This window comes from Lissotriton helveticus, chromosome 10 (assembly GCF_964261635.1).
Source record: "Lissotriton helveticus chromosome 10, aLisHel1.1, whole genome shotgun sequence".
In the NCBI taxonomy this organism is placed as follows: domain Eukaryota; kingdom Metazoa; phylum Chordata; class Amphibia; order Caudata; family Salamandridae; genus Lissotriton; species Lissotriton helveticus.
In genome coordinates, this window is record NC_136071.1 from 273906402 (window position 1) to 273926023 (window position 19622).

Sequence of the window (19622 nt, forward strand, 5' to 3'; positions counted from 1 at the left end):
GAACAATACCTGGGGAGCATATATGACTCCTTCATATTCCGGCACAGCGGCATGCACACACGACTGGCCAGGGGAGACTTTGGTGAAGGACACCTTCTAGGTAAGTACACATGCCAACAAACAGTACATTGCGACCATGTAGCTGCGCATAACAGGCACTCACCCTCTGCTCCTTTCATTCAGGTGACAGAGCCTATGGTCTCCGTGAGTACCTCCTCACCCCATACCTCAACCCTGCCACACCAAAGCAACGGGGTTACAATGCTGCACACATCCGCACAAGAAATTGCATTGAGCGGACATTTGGGCTTTTGAAGAGCCAATTCCGCATACTACACAAGACTGGTGGGGCCCTCAATTACCAGCCTGAGGTCTGCTGCCACATCGTGGCTGTGTGTGCAATACTCCACAACATTGCTACCAAGCGAAGGATACCTGTAGAGATCTCTGGCAGTGAGTCGGAAGGGGACAACCGCCCACATGCACATGTGCCTCATGCACGCGGGGAGAATCCTGCTGAAGGACACAGGCGCCGCAACCAAATTACGATGAACTGTTTCTAGTGCACCCACTCCCCTCACCCAACACTTCACTCATGCATGACAAATGAAATTATGACATGAGTCATATTAACTTGTGCATATCAAATCTTATTGTTTTTTTCTCAATAAAGTACTTATATTTTCTTTATATTGCATGAGAGCTGTATTAACTCATACATCCCCGTGTTTGTAAAGAGGGCATGCTTGTATCATCAGCATGGCCCTGCAAGTACATTACAAAGAGTCGGTGGCGCCTCCGGGTGGACGCTCCCAGTCGCCTTTCGAATTCCTCCACATCAGCATTAGCCCGTGAGGCTGCAGTGGACCTGGTGCTGCGGCAGGGTACAGTCACCAGCAGCACCAACAGGCTGCTGTGGCTGGAATTGCCCTCACTGGCATTATCCCCCCACTTGCTGGCCCATGGTCAGTCGCCTGCAGACTCTGCACTGCTGTGGTGACTTGCTCCAGTGCCCTAGCGAGGTCCTGGCAGCATTGCACCATTTGGATCTGCATCGCTAGGGAGCGATGCGATAGTTGGGAGGTGGCATTCCCGATAATATGATTGGAGCGTGTGTAAGCTGACATGCGGGTCAGCAGCTGGCGGTGGCGGCGGCGGTTGACATCCTGCTGGGACAACAGGACCTGGCTGTTTTCACGGACAGCAGCAGTCATGATTTGCATGCTGTCAGTGAGCTGTCCCACATTATGTGCAGTCTTGTGCAGCTGCAGGTGGATGGCTGCCAAGTAACGTGCTTGCTTCTGATGGACTCGGAGCATCCGACGTTCAATGAACAGGCCAGGATCCCGGACATTTAGCCCCCTACCAGCGCGTGTTGTTGGGTCGCGCTGCTCCCTCACCAGTCCGCTGGACTGTGATCGCACAGTGGCAGTGCGCCTTGTCTGCTTCCGGGCTGTAACTGTTGTGGCCTGTGCCACTGCCATGGGTGTTACACCGGGTGGTTGTGGTGCACCTGTGGCTGCAGGGGTGGCACTGTCCACAGGGGCAGGTGTTGGTACTACTGCTGCTGGTGCTGCCTGTGATGGTCCTGGTTGGTGTGAAGGATGGCCCTCTCCCTCGGGGTTGTCGTCGATGTCGTCGATGTGCAGGGCCTCACTGTTGGTGCTGGGTTGTTCTGTGCCACCTGTGATGTAAATGGGAACGTGATTAATGACATGTTTCTTGCACATGGGAGGTTGCTACATGCATGCAGGCTAGCATTTCCTGACTGGCTTTAGGAATAACTCTCACTTGACAGGTCTGGCTGTATGGGGCTATCTGGCAATTGTGGTCACACTACAAGTCCCACAATGCAATTGGGCATTTCTGGTGTGCATGGCCTGCATGACTGGGGTTTTCTAATGGGTAGCTCTGGAGTCATGGCAATTGTCAGGGGACAGGATCGCAGTCACATGGCACTTACCTTGGGATTGTTGGGTTGGTCGGGAGGAGTCCAGCCGGGTGACCCCCACGCATGCTTCGGGATTCAGGGTGTCCTCCACAAGGTCCTCCAGTGGGGTGTTGGGTGGTACAGTGGGCTCTCCTCCTCCAGTTGCAACCCGCTCCCCCACCCTCTCTGCAATTCGTTATTTTGCACCCTCTCTGAGGTCATACCACCTCTTTTTAAGTTTGTCAATGGAGCGCTGGGTCACTCCCACTGCATTGACCTTAGCGCGGATGCGCTGCCAAATGCACCTCTTGTCCGTCTCGGGCACCCTCCGTGAATCCTTACCGAAAAGCCGGTCACGGTCCTTTCTGACTCCCTCAATTAAATATTCAAGTTCCTGCTCGGAAAATGTAATTTTCCTTTTTCTTCCAGGGGTACTGCTCCCTGCTGCTTCCTGGGACATTTTCTGGGGTTGTTTGTCTCCTGGTTTGCTGCTGCAGGTGGTCTGCAGTGGATCTCTGGCCAGGGCTGCTTCCACTTTCAGGCTCAGTGAGCAGTATGAGGGAGGGAACTGCCTACTTCCTGGTTGTGATGTCATCATTGTGCTCGAAATGCGACTTCCCGTTTTTGCGATCTCGCAATTAGCGAGATCGCAATTTGCGATTTCAGTAATTGTGAGATCGCAATTTCAGCACGGAAAAAGGGCGATTCTGCGATTTTTATACGATTTTGGCAAAATCGCAATCGGCAATTGCGGCCGATTGCGATTCGCTTTTTTTTATCGCATTTCTTCATTAATCCCATTCTGCGAATTCTAAATTGCGATTCGGTAATTATCGCAATTTGGAATTCGCAGATTGTGGCTTTGATGAATCTGGGGGTTAATCCCTTGAGTACCAAATGACAGGACACCACACAAGGTATATATCAAATATATATGTATATATTCTAAACACAACCCCTCTGCACTCTTTATGAGGTCAGAGGTAAAAATACAATACAAGTCACTTAGTTAATATACGATAAGTTGCACAGTATACGTTATGCCCAAGGGGCCTCACAAACCATATACTAAAATAGTGGTATAAGAACCACGAGAGAATTAGAAAGCAGGCCTGGGGCCTGTGGAATCGCTGGGGCTACTCTAAACAACCAAAGGTTAGGAAGTAGGAGGCCCACGGGAAACATGTGCAGTCTCTAAACACAGCCGCGGGTTACCATTGACTTTCTATGGGAAACGTAGAAGTTACAAATATCCAATTTAAGGACACTTCCGGATGGACTACGATGAAACCCTTTTAAACTAGGACACTTCGAGAGTCAAGAGTTACGGGAGCACCGGAGTGCTCGTGTTACCTCACCCAGGGAAGCCGGGTGCATGGATGTCTTTTCTTGACGGGTTTCGTCATCGTTTTCAATGGAGAGCTGCAAAGAAGTGCTGCAGGCGACCAGAGGAAAAGTGTCCGGGTGGATCCAAGGGTGGATCGAAGATCTGGAGAACCTGAAAGCAGAATGGACAGAGTCTGGGTCACTTGCCAGTGACCAGGGCGGCGATAGAAAAGTGCCTCCAGATGTTGGGTGATTTCAGGTGAAGATGTGAAGATGTGAAGTTTGTCTCTTCAGCCACGAGGACCAGGAGGTGTCAACGACAACATGGAGCTGGATTCAAGCTGTCCCACAAAGGATCTAGTTGACTGTGGTGTCCGTATCCAGACTGGACCCAACAAGCTTTGGCAAACGCAACCCACGCAGCACAAGCTAACCTTCTTTTTAAAGTTTCAAAACACACTTGTTTGTTTTATTTTCATTCTTTGCACTGCCGCCGAATTTTAAAACTGTTTTGGAGCTGATTTGGGGGGCTCATAACTTGCTATTGTATGCTGTGCCATACCTGCTTCCTTTGTTGGGCACAAGGGGTAGTAGTTGGAGATCATTACTAGCGGGGCTCCACAGAATGGTTTAGGGTCTCCAGCGTATGCTCCCTGGTCCACCACAGCGTTTGCTGATTGAGTGGAGGGAGCGTGACGCTATAGTTCACCCACTTCCGGTGGGACAGTCTCGGCCGCCATCTTTGAGTAAGAGACGGTCTAGTCTCTGGTATAAAGGCGGAGACTGAACGGACGCGCGTTTAGCAACAAGGTCAGCCGCCAGCACAAGCTAACCTTCTTTTTAAACTTTCAAAAACGCCCTTGTTTGTTTTATTTTCATTCTTTGCACTGCCACTGAATTTTAAAACTGTTTGGGGGCTAATTTGGGGGGCTCATAACTTGCTATTGTATGCTGTGCCATACCTGCTTCCTTTGTTGGGCACAAGGGGTAGTAGTTGGAGATCATTACTAGCGGGGCTCCACAGAATGGTTTAGGGCCTCCAGCGTATGCTCCCCGGTCCACCACAGCGTTTGCTGATTGAGTGGAGGGAGCGCGACGCTATAGTTCACCCACTTACGGTGGGACAGTCTCGATCGCCATCTTTGAGTAAGAGCGGTCTAGTCTCTCGCTTCATTCGTCATAAATGGAGGGCTGGACGCGGAAGCGCAGCGGACGCGCGCAGCGGGCGCGCGCATCAGGCGCGCCAGCGGCGCGCCATAGGCAAGATCATCTGCGCCCGTCCTCGCTCGTGACACGATCAGCGCCAGCCACCCCTCCCGTTTAGAACCAGGTAGGAAGTATTCAGTCAGGCACCTATTAGATCTAAATCCTAGAACCGAGTGTGAACACTCCCTGGATGTGGACAGAATTATAGGTCCATTGTCATGCCTTAAATGTAAGACCCAGCTTTTCTCTTAGGCTAAGGAGAAGAGAGTTGAGGAAGCCAAAGGAGAAGGCCTTCAGTGGCTCATCAAGGGAGGTTTGATAAACGCACGTTCATTAGGCCTTCATGCCCTAGCGGTCAGGGAGCTGATTATGGACAACGACCTGGATTTCTTGTGTATAAATGAATCCTGGTTAAAAGAGGAATCAAACCCGGATATTGCAGTTGCTCTACCACCAGACTTTACAATATGCAGGGTGGACAGGAAAAGTGGGAGAGGGGGAGGGGTAGCAATATTACATAGATAGACCTTACCATGGAAAGTTTTCTCGCTCCCAGGTATTAGCGGAGCTGAACATATGGGTTTCTGCTGTACCATTGCTCACACCTTCTCCTTTTCAGGGGCACTGGTGTATCGCCCTCCAGGTAACAGCAAGGCCTTCTTGGATTCCCTGGGCGATGCGCTTAGTGAGGCCCTGCTTAGGTATGGCAGCTTTACGCTCCTCGGTGATGTTAATTTTCACTTGGAATCCAGCGACAGCCCAGGGGTCTCACCCTTTGTGGAGATGATGCAGCTGTTGGGTATGAAACAAATGGTCCAGGGGCCAACCCATAGGGCAGGGCATACTCTGGATGTAGTTTGCACTAATGTCAGTACACTCCAGATTGGAAAGCCGTCCCCACAGATCTGGTCTGACCACAGCTTCATCCCACTATATGTCCCGATCCCGGGCAAGGGGCACAGAGAGGGGAAGTTAGTGGCAGGGCCCCCTAGAAAAGAGTGGCAGCGCCTGCTCACAAACAACTTGCTGCAAACAGTGGCACAGGACAAGGTTCCTACTCTCACAGGGGCTCCTGGTGAGGATACCAGCAGGTTCCATGATTGGATGTCGTTGATAGGGGAGGAATTGCTTCCAGTGGTCGTCCAGCTGGACTAAGTAAAAGGAAACCTCATAGGGACCCCTGGTTCTCGAAAGAAATAGAAGAACTCCATCTGCAATCCAAGAAGTTGGAGAAAGGGCTATGAGGAATCCAATTGTCTGATTTTTAAAAAATTCAGGAAAAAATACCATGCAGCCATCAAGTCAGGAAAAAAGTCTTATTTTTATAATCAAATCACCAGGGCAAAACACAATCAAAAAGAGATTTTCACAATTGTAAAAATCATTCATTGACCCCAAGGGGGTACATGCTGAAATTCCCCCCTCTCAAAAGTTATGTGAAGACATTGCAATTTATTTTGAGGAAAAGATTAAGGCCATTCAAAAGAACTTTGTGACCCAAGACCATTTGGAGCCTTTTGAGGTACTGGGGACCTCGAATAGGGATGGTTGCGCAGATCTTCAAGCTTTTGAATTGGCTACGCTTTCCCAGACTAAGGAAGCAATGTTGGCCTGTAAATCAGGTTCCCCTTTGGATGCCTGTCCACCGATGCTTTTACATCACATAATTGACATCGTTAGCCCGGTGATTAATGAGATTGTGTATTCCTCTCTAGCCACGGGGACAGTTCCAGACGAATGTAAATTTGCTATAGTAAAACCTTTAAAGAAAAAGCCAAACGACGACTCCTCAGATCTAGCAAACTACAGACCTATATCTCTGTTACCCATTTTGGGAAAAATTACAGAGAAAATTGTGTACAAGGAGCTTTCTAATTACCTAGAGGCAAGACAGGCTCTCCATCCCCGCCAATCTGGTTTTCAACCAAAATACTCTACTGAGTCGGCGCTTCTCGAGATATCAGATACCATCAAATTCACTCTGGACGAGGGCAAGAGAGCAGTTCTGATCCTCTTAGACTTGTCAGCAGCGTTTGATTCTATCTCACATAAAATCCTGCTTACCAGATTAAGATCGTGTGGCATATCAGATCAGGCCTTGGCATGGATTATATCTTTCCTGACCCTCAGGACACAATCCATCTCGCTGGGACAATTTATGTCACCAGTACAAGTTATTACTACAGGGTTACCGCAGGGGGCTTCTTTAAGTCCTCTGCTGTTTAACGTATATATGGCCCCTCTTGTCTCCCTGATCTCTAACTATGGGATCGAGATCACGTCGTACACCGACGATACCCAATTGATCCTTTCCCTCGACAAGACCAACACTAATGCAGAGGGAAACTTTAAAATCTGTCTTTCGGCTGTGTTGCAATGGATGAGGGAAACCATCTCTGTTGCAATTCCAACAAGACAGAAATCTTACCAATTGAGAAAGACAATCCCTTTCATCCAAAGGATTGGTGGCCAGACGATGCCACAGCACCGCCATCAACGGTGGAAGTGGCCAAAAACTTAGGCGTGTGGTTTGACTCTGCTCTGTCTTTCAAGCCCCATGTTTTGAAACTGACCGGCACCGGTTTTGGGTTCATAAAAACATTGAGAAAGTTCTTCAATTTGATTCCCCTGGTGGCTAAAAAGACTGTAGCAGTGGCCCTCATATCATCGAGACTGGACTACTGTAATAGCCTCCTTGCAGGAACCAACAAAACTATCCTGAGGAGACTACAGGTAGTCCAGAATGCAGCGGCCAGACTGGTTCTAGGACTACCACGCTGGGCGTCAGCTTCAGTTGCGTTGAGGACCCTCCACTGGCTTCCGGTCTGTAAGAGGGTCTTGTTCAAACTCCTACTGACAACTTTTAAAGCCCATCGTCACTTAGGCCCAGGATATCTCTCAGCAAGATTTAGACCTTACACCACTGTAAGAACATTAAGGTCAACCACAGCTAACCTGCTCAGTGTCCCAGCATTCAGATTAGTCACCAGAGGCGGAAGATCAGCGACCGTCTTGGGAGCCAAAGCCTGCAACCGCATGCCCAAGGAGCTCAGAGCCATGGAACATGAGGGGCACTTCAGAAAACTGTTAAAGACATGGATTTTTGGCCTATCAGATGCTTGTTGCCAAAAGCTAATTTAGGCTTATGTCATCCACCTGATCTGTTGTTGTCGATAGCACCAGGAGACTCCGTTAGGAGTGACAGTTCGCGCTTTACAAAATCTCTTTTCATTTAATTTCATGTCGAGATTGGCTTCGGTGCAGACCAGCAAGGTCCGAGGAACTCCTCCTTTGTAGGGAAGTTGGAGCAAGCCTGGAGAAACCAGGAAAGCAAGTTAGATGTAATGGAAAGTCTTCGGGGGGCTCACTAGCCAAGAGACTAGGAACCGCAAAGATGTGTTGAGCTGAAATACAAAAGCGGGGCCCACGGGTCACTCATAGAGTGGGGACCTCTGAGCTTCGGTGCAAATGATGCTCGGGTCTGGGGATTCAAGCTCCCCAATGCACAACTTCAAGTTACCTCATGAAGTGAGTGCAGATTGCAAAATGCAGTTCCGGTCCCACGTCTCTCATGTCCGCCACGTGTCTCAGCTTTGCTGTAAGCGAAGGTCGGGGTCAGAGATTTCTGGAAGTCTGTGTCCTGTGTCGCAGATTCTTCGGGATCCAGTGGGAGCCTCAAAAATGCGGACCAGCAAAGTTGCTGTTGGTGCCTGTTTGAACCAGGTGGTCACTCCTTGACCACAAGGGAGATGTCTTCCATCTTCCAGTCAAAATGGAATGTCGAAGGTCCAGGATTCATGTTTCAGAGTTTCGTCCAGGTTAATCTAAAGTCCTAGTGACTGGGCTCCTATACTTATACTGAGTTTATGGGCTGGACTACCCTTAAGGTCCCTCCTATGGGTGGACCTGGGAATGGGGTGGTTACACCCCTTTCCCTTTGTCCAGTTTCACACCAGAGCTGGGGCAGAGTGCTCCAGCAACCGGTTTGAACTGGGAAATGCATGGAGCACCTTGTGTGCCCCAGACAGTGTCTGGAAAGCATTCACTGAATGCAGCCCACCCTTCCCCAATACAAAAAAGCCTGTCTGGGGAGGTGCCAGCACCTCCTTGGACAGGAAACCTATTATCCAGGCCTCCCCTACCGGAGTTTCGTCCAGCAACAGGAGGTCAGACTAGTGTCTGTGGCAGCAGCATCCATTTTGTGATGTTGAGGCTCGGTTTAACTTTAACCGGGTAAACCAGTAACTACATGTCTTCTCCCTCCGGAAGGTTTCCCCCGCCGCCAGGACTGGCGGGGGGGGGGGGGTAGTATTCCAAAGTGTTTGACACCTTACATGACATGGTTTGATAAAGCCAAACCAAAGTTAGCATTAACCGCGAGGATTATAATGTACTTAAGAGTATATGGTATGGCTATATCATAGAACAGCTATAAGGAGAAGGTTCCAAAAGCTGCAGAGGGGCTCAGCTCATGCTAGGGCACCCTCTCACATAAAACCAAGCACTCTGCCTCCAGGTTTGTTAAGGCTTGCCATAGGAGTGACTTATAGGTGTATATGTGTCTATATGTATATATAGATATAGGTATACTATATCTAAGTAAGGGATGATTACACCACCTTACCCAATCTGTGGGAACAGACCTGTGGTGTCAGTTTGAAACGCGAACCAGGGGTGGCACAATACATGCTGCAGCCCCTGGTAGGCCTAAGGTGCACTTATGTCCTGGGTACCTATGGTACACTATACAGGGGCTCACAAGGGTGACCCAGTAACCAATCTGGTATGTACCTAAAGTACATGGTATCAATTTAGAGAGAGAACAGCTAGGCTGTGGGCCTGATTAGCAGGTCCACAGCCACACTAAAGTAAAAAAAACAGAGAATCACAGCAAAAAGTGGGGGTAACCAAAGGAAGCAGACCCTACTCTCCTACACAACCCCCCACCCAAATGCAGGCACATTAAACTAACCTTGACCAGTTGAGTCTTCATGTTCTAAGTGGAAATATCTGGAGAGTCCATCTGTATTAGTATGGTTACTCCCAGGTCTATGTTCCACTGTAAAGTCCATACCCTGTAGGGAAATGGACCACCTGAGCAATTTGGGATTTTCACCCTTCATCTGTTTTAGCCACACGACGGGCCTATGGCCTGTCTGAACTTTGAAGTGAGTTCCAAACAAGTATGGCCTCAGCTTCTTCAGTGCCCAAACCACAGCAAATGTCTCCCTCTCAATAGATGACCAGCGTTTCTCTCTAGGGGTCAGCCTTCTGCTAATAAAAGCTACTGGCTGGTCTTGGCCATCTTTATGCAATTGTGATAGCACAGCCCCAACCCCCAACTCAGAAGCATCTGTTTGAACAATGAATTCTTTGGAGTAGTCTGGACTTTGCAGAATTGGTGTAGTGCACATGGCCTTCTTCAGGTCATCAAATGCCTTTTGACAGCCGACTGTCCATTGAACTTTCTTAGGCATTTTCTTGGAAGTTAAGTCATTAAGGGGTGTCACTATGGAACCATACCCCTTGACAAATGTCCTGTAATACGCAGTCAAGTCAAGCCAAAGAAAGCTCTGACCTGAGTCTGGGTGGTTGGAGCAGTCCAGCCCATTATTGTCTGGATGTTGCTCTGCAATGGTTGAACCTGGCCTCCACCTACAAGGTGGCCCAGGTATACAACCTGACTCTGCCCTATCTGGCACTTGGTAGCCTTGATAGGTAGGCCTGCCTTTTGCAGGGCCTCCAAAACATTTTTAAGCTGGATCAGGTGATCTTCCCAGGTGGAGCTAAAGACAGCAATATCATCTAGATAAGTAGTCATCCAGGCCTGAGAGGACTTGGTTCACCAACCTTTGAAATGTGACAGGTGCATTTTTCAGACCAAAGGGCATTACCACAAATTGATAATGTCCACCATGGGTTGGAAATGCTGTCTTTGGCTTTGTATCATCAGCTAGTCTGATCTGCCAGTAGCCAGCTGTCAGGTCAAATGTACTCAAAAACGTGGCAGATGCCAATCTGTCTATGAGCTCATATGCCCTGGGTATTGGATGTGCATCTGTCCTAGTGAAAGCATTGAGACCTCTGTAATCCACGCAAAACCTCATCTCACTGTTACCATCTTGGGTGTGAGATTTAGGCACAAGGACTACTGGACTGGCCCAGGGGCTCTCTGAGGGTTCAATGACTCCCAATTCCAACATCTTTTTGACCTCTGCCCTGATACAGTCCCTGACATGATCAGGTTGCCTCTAAATCATACTTGTAACAGGCAGACTATCCCCAATGTCCACTTCATGAGTGTACCAGGTAGTCTAACTCTGAGTCAGAAAAAACATATGTCTGTAGGCCTGCAGAACTTGTCTGCTGTCCTGCGGCTGTTGGTCAGTGAGGCTGTCTGCCAAGGCTACACCATCAACTGAACCATCATCAGGGTTCTGAGAGAACAGATCAGGGGGAGGGTTACTCTCTTCCTCCTGTCCTTCATCAGTAGCCATGAGCAGGCCCATGTCTGCCCTGTCAACATATAGTTTCAGGCTGTTGACATGCAGCACCCTGTGGGGGCTCCTTGGAGTTCCAAGGTAAACCAAATAGGTGAATTCTCCCTTTTGCTCAACAATAGTGTGGGGTCCACTTCACTTGTCTTGGATAGCCGCTGGGGCCACAGGCTCCAACACCCACACTTTCTGTCCTGGCCGGTAAACAGTCAGTACAGCCTTTTGGTCATGCCAGGCCTTTTGCAATTCCCGACTAGCCTCAAGGTTTTTGGATGCCTGTTTCATGTACTCAGCCACCCTGGAGCGGAGACCAAGTACATAGTCCACAATGTCTTGTTTGGGAAATTTGAGAGGTAACTCCCATCCTTCCCTCACCAGACAAAGGGGTTCTCTTACAGGATGTCCACACAAAAGTTCAAAAGGGCTGTAGCCAACCCCCTTCTGTGGGACTTCTCCATAAGCAAACAAAAGGCAGGGCAGCAGGATGTCCCATCTCCGCCTGAGCTTTCCAGGGAGACCCTTAATCATGTCCTTTAAGGTCTTGTTGAATCTCTCAACTAGACCATTGCATTGTGGGTGATAGGGTGTGGTAAACTTGTAGTTCACTCCACACTCCTTCCACATTGCAGTCAGGTATCCAGATATGAAGTTTGCACCTCTGTCTGAGACAACCTCCTTAGGGAAACCCACTCTTGAGAAAACTCCCAGGAGGGCTCTTGCCACAACAAGTGCTGTTGTGGTCCTAAGGGGAATAGCTTCTGGGTATCTGGTGGCATGATCCACTACCACCAGAATAAATCTGTGCCTAGAGGCTGTTTGGGGGTCCATTGGTCCAACAATGTCAACCCCTACACGTTCAAAGGGAACCCCAACCACAGGTAGTGGTATAGGGGGGGCCTTTGTGGTGCCACCTGATTTGCCACTGGCTTGGCAGGTGACACAGGAGCGACAAAACTCCTTGGTATCTTCTGACATGTAAGACCAGTGAAAGTGAGGGACAAGCCTGTCCCAAGTCTTGTTCTGGCCAAGATTTCCTGCAAGGGGAATATCATGGGCTAGTGTTAAAAGGAAGCCCCTGAATGCCAAAGGTATGCCCAACCTCCTGGAAGCACCAGGCATGGGATCTCTACCCTCTGAATACAGGAGCCCTTCATCCCAATAAGTTGTATGGGTCCTACTAGCATTCCCTGCAGCCTCAGCAGCAGCTTGCTGTCTGAGGGGTTCAAGAGAAGGGCAGTCCAACTGCACCTGCCTCAGATCTGCCCTGGAAGGTCCCCCTGTCCCAAGAAACTCAACCTGATCAGGCTCAAGCTCCTCTAGGACAGTTCCTTCCTGGGTGTCACAATCAGCTTCCTCAGAAGGCTGATCTTCTTCCTGAGGCAGGGGGAAGGCACTGCCTTAACTCTGCTGCTTCTCCTCCTGGTAGGCAACTGGTCCATTATTCCAGAATCCAGTGCCTGTTCAGTGTTGCAATTTTTGACCTGTGACCAAGTCACAGCAAGGACATGTGCTGAGATTCCTAACATTTCTGCATGGGTCCTATACTCCACTTCAGACCAGGCTGAAGTCTCTAGGTCATTACCAAGCAAACATTCTACAGGGAGGTCTGAGCTAACCACAACCTTCTTGAGGTCAGTTACCCCTCCCCAGGAGAAATTAACAACTGCCATACTGTGAGTGGTAGTGACATTGCTAGCATTGGTCACTGGGTAATTTTCACCTAGTATGATCTGTCCATGGTCCACAAAGCTGGGTATCACCATTGTGACACTAGCACATGTGTCCCTGTAGGCCTGAGCCACTTTATCATTAATAAAAGGAGTTTGTCTGTACTTGCCCAAGTTATTGGGACTCACAGTGGAGGACATAATTATGTCCCCATCACAGATCAAAACAGCTTGAGTTGGTATACTGACTAGGCCAGAATCCATCTCAGTTCCCAGGGTTAACCCTACTACACCCTTCTGTTGAGAACCACCACTTGGAGCTGAACTAGGGGGAACAGTTGCCTTAGGGGCAATAGTGGCTGGAGCTGCCTCCTTCTTGGTGCAATCACTGGTCCAGTGAGTATTTACTTTACAAACTTTGCACCATGGTTTATTTGGGCCTTCTTTCTTTTTAGACTGTAGGGAACCCCCACCATTAGAAGCTTTTTGGGAGCCCGGGACTTTTTTGGTGATGCTGTCGCCTGCAGGGAGAGTCTCACTGGATGATTTTGCTGAAAAGTCTTTTTTAACTACCCCTTTATCGGCGCCCCTGCCCGTAGCTGTCTGCAAGCCTGGCCTCAGCGCGTCTTGTTTTATAGCATCCTGTTTTTTCTGAAGGGTGAATGCAGGGGCTGATCCGAGTTGTGTGGCAGGGATCGCGCTACTCTTGGGTTTAACGACGCGGCTTCCCTTACCAGACATTTCTCCTCTTTGTTCTTGTGTGGCAATGAGGATGACAGCTAGTGCAGTCCTTCTCCTTCCTTGCACCTGGTTGCCCTTCGAGAAGCTGCCAAAAGTCAGTCTGTTACACTCAAGGTACGAGTGACCTTTCCACGGCGTCCGTCTCTGCCTGCTCCTCGCAGCCCCTTTGTGATTCGATCTATCGCTCGGTTGACCTGTAGGGGGCTTGTTCATCCTGGTATGCATCCGGGATGTCAGAGCTCGGACCAACTCCTCGATACACGGGACCAGCGGAGGATGCTTGCGGCCGAACCCATGCAGACAGGTGAGAGGGTTGGATAGCCGCTTCTCCTGTAGTAGCATATCGTTTTTAATTTCCTTCAAATTTCTTTGTCCGTTATTCCGGCAGTTTTTTCCTTAATCAGTTCCCTCTTTTCTTGCCATTTTCATGCCTCTGTACTCGGGTTTACCGAGATGTCGGGGGACACTCATCGGAGCGTCACAGCGGCGATGTTAGCCGGACGCCATCTTCCCTCCCATCACCAAAAAAGTCCCGGGCTGCCTCATGAAAGAGACTGACTGCTGCCAACCTTTGATTACAGCCAGTTTTGGGGCCCTGAGTGTGGAGGGAGCTCCGATCCCACAGACCAAACCAGCAAAGGGGGATGCAACTAGTGCTGTTCCAAGTATGACAGACTCGTTACCAGAGGCTTCCTCGAACCCAAGCGGCCCGGCTTCACCCTTGGCTTTTCCTTTCTATGGTAGCCTTGATGAAAACACTGCCTGCTCATCTCACCTTCTCCCTCCAGGCCATGCTCTAGGGGCTGAGGGATTGGACCCTGCACAAGAACTGTTAGAGAAAGAGCAACAGGAGAATATACCTAGCACTCCGGACAATCCAGATCTTTACTACTCTCTCACAGACGAGTCACTGATGTCGGATGTAAGTATCTCCCTATCAAGTGAGGAGGAAGGAGGCAACTGGTGTAATAGCGCCAGCTCTAACTCGGATGTACAGGAGCAGCGGCTCTCTAAAAAACTGCAAAATAAGAAAGACAGAGACCGTCTCAGGAAAAAGTAGGACTTATCGGATAAAGAAACCATCCCAGAGCTGAAATGGGATTACAGCGGTACACCCCCTTTTATGATCTGCTCCAACTCTATGGATGTCTCCGGGGGGAACCAAACAATTATAAGTGCAAGAGTGGAGCCAAAGGATCCTTTGGGTGAGAAGGGAAAGGAACTAGATCTTGGTGATATCCTCCACTCTATCAAAAGCTTTCTAGCCGAAGTCAAATCCGACAGCCGCAGATCCCGCTTAGTGGCAAAAAAGCTTCAAGGTGCGGTCAGGAAAGTGAGGAAGGCCTGTGCCGAGATCGTTGACCGAATGACGACAGTTGAAGAAAGAACGGAGCAACTGGAGAAATATGATACCTCCCTGCAAGCTAAATCCGAGGAACATGAAGAAGCTGTTAAAGACATTATGTGGAAGCTGGAGGAGCAGGAAAACCGCCAACGACACAATAATCTCCGCTTCTTAGGAATACCCGAAGGTATTGAAAAGGACGATCCAAGAAAATTTATGATCACATTCCTTCGGAACGCATTTCCTGACCTACAATCCTGGGATTGGGATAAAGAGGTTCAGAGAGCCCACAGATTCCCTTTGATGACCAAGAACCGCAATACAGCACCACAACATCCTCGTGCTATGCTAGTGTTCTTTGGGAACTTTCTACTCCGAGAGGCTCTCTACGACTTAGCCCGACTCACCAACAAAAGATCCTTTGATGGCGTATAATTTTTTACCAGACCAGACTTTGCACATGCCACGGTGGAGGGGAGATGGCGACTGAGGCAACTCTTCGATCCCTTTCAGAAATTAGGGGCATCAGTCTTCCTTCAAACCCTGCTAGATTAAAGATTGTATATAAAGGGCGGACCCGCAGTTTCATCTCCGAGATGCAGGCTAAAAACTATTTAGAAGAGCTCCTGGAACAAAAATAATGCTGTATCAAATGCAAATGTAAAATGCTCTCATTCCTTCTTTTCCGTTTCTTTTCCATTTCCTCTTTTCAATCATGCCTGAACAGGATACTAGTTAGCTACAGGGGGGCTCACACCGGGCTCACTTGGTCCTGAAACGGCGGATGACACATCCCTGGCCCCGCCAGGGTCAGGTAACCTCCAGAGGTGGTGGTGGGTGGGGGATAGGGAAAGGGTGGGGGGGAAAGGTCCTGTCAGGCAGATCTTCTTGTTTTTCTTGAGAGAGGGGAGATTCTAATAACCTAGCTGTTTTTTTCTTGATGAATGGGGGAGTGGAGTTCAATGTATTTAAAGCACTAAATAAAATAATGAATAAAATAATGAAGAAATATGTAAGGATACATAGATTAATAAGATGGGGATGTTAAGAATTTTATCACTAAACATTTGTGGATTAAATGACACCAAAAAAAGATCGATGGTTTCGGTAGGGCTACAAACTATGGGTGCTAACTTAGTATGTCTACAGGAGACTCATATTGAAGGGTCGCAATCTCATCTGCTAAAATCACTGGGATACAATCTGATTGGTGCTACTACACAGGGAGCTCGGATAAGAGGGGTGGCAATTTTAGCTAAAGGTGTAGGGAATAGCTTTACTCAGACGAAAACAGATAAACATCGTAGTTGGGCGATCACAGAGTATCAGGCGGGACATTCTCAATCAATGTTCATCTGCTCAATTTATGGGAGCAATTGTGATTACCCCTCTGTAATTAATCAGGTCTCTTGTGAACTCTCTCACTGGCCATTACCATTGCTTATATGCGGGGACTGCAATATAAACCTTCCTCCTGACTGGTCAGCGGGAGATGACTGGCAGTATCACGGTCAGCAACCTAAGGTCTTTAGGGCTATAAAGCAGTTATGCATCACACATGGGCTAGTTGATGGATGGCAAAAGTCCAATCCTAATGATCCAGGTTATACTTTTTATTCAAACACGCACCATACACATGTTAGGTTGGACTATTTTTTGATGTCTAATTCATTAAGAGCCATATCAGAAGTAAAAAAGCTACCCCGTGTTCTTTCAGATCACAACCCTTTGTTATACCCGGGTGGTTTGACCCAAATGAATCAGACACAAAGAATATGGACATTTGAGAGATCCCTGCTTCTTGAAAATGAATATTGCAATCATATGAGAGGCTGGATTAGTATTTTTACAAAAGACCATTACGGGAGTTCCTCGGTAAACTTTGTGTGGGTGCTCTAAAGGCAGGGATAAGGGAAGAAACAATGCAGTATTCAATAAGAACTAATAAATTAGCAAGAGAATCTCTCAGAGAACTACAGGAGGTTTTGAAGGAGGCTGAGGAAAATCTTATAAGGGCCACACAAAACTCCTTAACCACAGAAGATATCACGAACATTCAGTATCAGGTGGCAATTGCTAAAGCAGCTATCACTAACATCTTCACTACCAAAGCAGTTAAAAAAGCTGCTACTCACAGTGAAAAAGTTTATGAGGTTAGCGAGCTAGTTGGTCATCAGTTGGCCATTCGTATGAGACAGCTAGCATCACAGAATAATATATGTGAGATGCAAGATCCAGCAGAAGGCCTGATATCTGACCCAGTGAAAATCAGAGAGGCATTCTGGCGCTTTTATAGCACTCTATATATTGAAGAGGGTGTAGCAGATCTAGAGACGATTAAGGAATACCTTGATAAAGATGCATTCGACAAACTTAATGAGGAAGATCAGGGAAACTTAGAGAGAATCCCGAACATTGAGGAAATATTAAAAACCGTGAAAGACCTTCCCCGAGGGAAAGCAACTGGATTGGATACTATTCCTTTGGAATTTTATGTAGTTTTCATGGACCAACTTAAAGATATAATACTAGACCTTTGTGTGCATATATTTGTAGGGGGGCAGCCCCCAACCTCTTGGTCCAGGGCTAAAATAGTGATCTTTCCGCAAAAACACAAACCCCCGGATCAGATGGGGTCTTACCGACCTATCACTTTGATCAATGTTGATTCAAAAAACAAGAGGGATATCTTGAAGGCTCCCAATGGGGCGCCAGGGCCTTTAGTTCTAAAGAAACATCTAATATACTAACCCAGTGAAGTATCATGATAAAATAGAGAAATCTTAGAAATGTGGGTTTAGTCGGAGCTAAAAAGATTGATAATTATAATGGTGCATTTTCTAGTCATATAATGTAACATCAGAAGCATAGAGCCCACTAGGGACATGTGTACATGACATATCTTTGCTGATCCTAGAATGAATATGAAGGGGCAATAGATACGAAAGTCAGCCATTTCTCTAGGAAATGATTACCACAGTGTGAATGTGGTGGAGAGATAAAGTGGGTTCACATAAAAGAAAACACACGCACAAAATAGGGACGGGGTGACCACTCAAAGATGGCGAAGTATTGTAAAAGAAAGTTTACACGCATGCGCGTTGAATCAACTGTACGGGCATATATTACATATGCTTATTAAACCCTGAGTCGGCGAGTAAAAATAAAATTAGCAGTGCCTACGCACACAGAGAAGACTCTATAATATGAAAACATAAAAGGGAGAACAGGGAAGATCACATAAAGCGAAAATTACACCCGATTTGAGGGCAAAAACTCCATCTAAAGATGGCGACACGTAGCGAGATGGAAAAGTCAATGTGTACGCATGCGTGCAAAAACCGAACAGCTGTAGAGAGTTCAGAGCAATCAACTGCACTTTAAAAAGGGAGCCGGAGAAAGCGGTAGTTCACAAGGAAAAACGAGGCAGAAGCACGGATCCACGATCTATCAGGTTAGTGTCCGGACTATTAGCAAGGCACGACAGGGTTCACCTCAAAACTAGATTTTGGTAATATTTAAGAGAGACTAAGATATAGGAACGACCAGTGGGAGGTAGAAGACGAGCGCAAGAACCCTTCTTACTCAAATCACCTCCTCGAGCAGAGACAAATTAAGAACAGGAGAGAGGGTAGGGTCAAAATAAAAGTTGATGGGGGCCCAACGAGGAAATTTTGACTAGTGAGTGTAAAAGAAAAGGGTCATGAGGGTGATACGGCCATATAATATAATGGCAATAAAATGATAAGGGCGGTAAATACACTGATAAAGTGATAGAAAAAGAAGGTATAGAATGTGGGAAAGGAGACAACAAGGAAAGCCCCGCCAAACAAGGATGCGAAAGGGAGTAAGACAGGAAGTTGTGTGGGCATATAATAGTCCAATGAATTTCATCGTTCTTTCACAGAACACATCCAGTTCAAGGAGAGTGGGGACGATCACAGTGGAGAAAGTTCCAAAACCACTTTATTCCTTGTTGAGAAATAAGACCTGTTTAAATAAGGTAAGAACAGATAAATCTTAGAAGGAAAAAATAAAAATAATTTCGCGCATAAATGCATGGGAACAAAGGTAATATGGTGATATCTATACCCCCACAGTAAACCCCAGGATTCAACATACAAAAAGCCTGGAATACAGAAGAAAATAGAAACAACATAGGACTAACGGTCCACTTGTAGAGTCCAAAGGTAAATTACATAAAAAAAAGCCTTACTGTGCCAGTGCGAAAAATGAAGGGAATATTTAATATCCTATATTTATACATATAGGTCTAATTTAACCCGAAAAAATACAAGAAGAGAATAACTCCACGGAAGAGGACCACTCTGGCTTTATATGACTAAGGCAAGTAAAAAACAGAAACAAGAGTGGAGTGAATGTGGGTAAAATGGAAAATAAAGGGAAACATCTAAACCATTGGTTTTTATGCCCAGATTGACTTTGAACCTGAAGCAGATCAGCAGAAAGGTTAGACGATTAACCCCAGAGAGGTCCCCCCCCCGCATTTCTCTTAAAGGAGGGCGAGGAGGAATGAGAGGTGAGAATGTGTATATTAACTGAGTGAGTCTATATTTGAAACCACCACTAAAATGTAACGGAGGTAGTAAAAAGTCCTTTCTCAGGTCTATCCAATGCAAAATCATGTAAAAGGGATATGGAAGAGATGAAATGTAATTTATCAAGGGATGAAATGTAATTTATCTGTCTAACAAAGAGAAGATGTTTAAGATGTTTAAAATGTTAAAACGTCTCCTTGAAGTTTATACAATTGCGAAAACTAAGAGGTTAAATAAATGACATGTGGTGTATAATGACAAGAAAAGTCTTTTTAACATGTTACCCCCACTGATACCTATCTTTCTATATATACAGAAGGATATCCTAAATGTTGAAAACGATGACCCCAA